The sequence below is a fragment of the Cricetulus griseus genome (genome assembly GCF_003668045.3).
Source record: "Cricetulus griseus strain 17A/GY chromosome 1 unlocalized genomic scaffold, alternate assembly CriGri-PICRH-1.0 chr1_1, whole genome shotgun sequence".
In the NCBI taxonomy this organism is placed as follows: domain Eukaryota; kingdom Metazoa; phylum Chordata; class Mammalia; order Rodentia; family Cricetidae; genus Cricetulus; species Cricetulus griseus.
This window is the reverse complement of record NW_023276807.1, coordinates 41,609,591-41,611,382: the sequence shown is the minus strand read 5'-3', so window position 1 is coordinate 41,611,382 and position 1,792 is coordinate 41,609,591. Positions and strand designations below refer to the sequence as shown.

The following is a 1,792-nucleotide window of genomic DNA, read 5'->3' as shown; positions in this document are numbered from 1 at the left end:
TTGGAGAGTTTATGTGAACTTGGAACCTGAAGTATCATTGATTTTGCATCCCTAAAGATCACAAATCAATTTCATTTTTGATTAAACAATACACTCAAGGAATAAAAGAACACAAAACACTAGTGAACTTGTTGATGATTTTCATATACTGAACAAGACAAAAACTGGCAGCAAGCAGTGAGCCTTTCAGGGGTGTAACTCCTCACCTCTGTATCCCTCAATGAGTTGTCATTATCTGTCAAAAATTTTGTGACTTACTTTCCCCCACTTTCCTTGTGCAGGGGCCACACTAATCTTCTCTGTGTCTTTCCAATTTTAACATATGTGCTGCTAAAGTGAGCATGTGACCTTACTCTTTTTTATTTTATATTTATTGGCAATTTCATACATAGATACAATGTATTTAGGTAATATATACCCCTTCCAACTATTCCCAGATCCACATGCACCAGCTCCATCTTTTCCTCGCCCTCTTCTCTCTCCTCCTTTTCTCCCTTCTTCTATAGTCTGCTTTTAATCAATTAGAACTACCCACATGTATATGAGTCTATATTTGTATGACTGTGTGCTGGAGCATAGACAACCCACCACAGGCCAACATCCATAAGGATAACTGACTCTCCCCCATCCCTTTGCAGCCCTTATCTTCCCAAAGATCCTCATTTACGATTTGGAACCTAAGGATCTGCTCTGAAATCTATGATGGGGTATTAACTGGTTTGATATAGCACATCTTACACAGGCAACCACAGCTGCCATGAGTTCATTAGCACAATGGACCCATCATGTCCAGAAGACATGGCTACTTCTGAAATGTGTTATCAGTGTAAGTGTACGGCATTAACTCTCTTGAACCAGGTTTCTTCCTCTATATTTTCTTCACTCCATTCATCCAAGTGGCTCGTATCTGTTCTCATTGTGGTACGGTTTGCCACTGAGTAAACATATCATAAAATTTTTGGCCATTGTACCATTGATTTGGGCTCATTTCAGGTATGGATCATGCGTCTCTGCTTAGATGAGTGCATTCATGTTTATCTCTTGTGCTCATGAAAGGGACTGATGGGTGATGGGAAACACGAATGACTTTGGAAGTTAGTACTCATACCAATGTACTCTCAGTCAGCAAGGTATAGATGCTCTCCTCATTCTACAGCCTAGCTAAAGTCAAGCACTTTTCACCGTTCTGTGTTAGTTGTTTTGTAAATAGCTGATATTTTCAATTTAAACTAAAATCCTGCTTGATAGTGCATCCAGATATCTAGAAGAAGCAAAACAAAAGCTTTCTGAAGAAACATGCTCTCAACTCAACAACCAGAAGACAACTAAAGTAATTATTTTTGTGCCAGAGTATTGTCAGAGAAAAAAATATATATTATAAAAGGTGATGGGTTGGTTAACTGGAACTTTGAGGTGTGGAAACTAACCTTGACTGTGGCATTTGCTAATTTCCATAGTATCTATGTAGTGAATACTACTGCTTGCATGCTGCCAAGAGGACTTTCCTGAACACAGATGTGAGAAGAGATGTGAGTTCTCAGGAACCCTGTGAAGTGGCTCCAGATCACATGTGACAATGCCAATATTCAATGCACCTAATAGTTTAGCCTGAGAAAAGCTACAGGAAATCATCAAATTCACCCTTGTAGTGGGTGTGATGGTTGGTCTTCACTATCAATAGACTGCAATCAGAGACACTCAGTAACTAGAAAAGCATAGTTCTGGGCATGTCCTCGGAGATGTTTCCAGAGACAATGAACATGTATAACAGCTGGAAGGGAAACAGTATGAA

The 1,792-nt window shown here is 39.4% G+C and overlaps 1 non-coding gene across 1 annotated transcript; it reads right to left on the bottom strand.

Moving 5' to 3' along the window:
• Positions 1–240: 240 nt before the first annotated feature.
• On the bottom strand, positions 241–343 carry LOC113832803. Its single transcript, XR_003480277.1, has one exon. It is a non-coding gene; the product is annotated as a U6 spliceosomal RNA (small nuclear RNA).
• Positions 344–1,792: the final 1,449 nt, after the last annotated feature.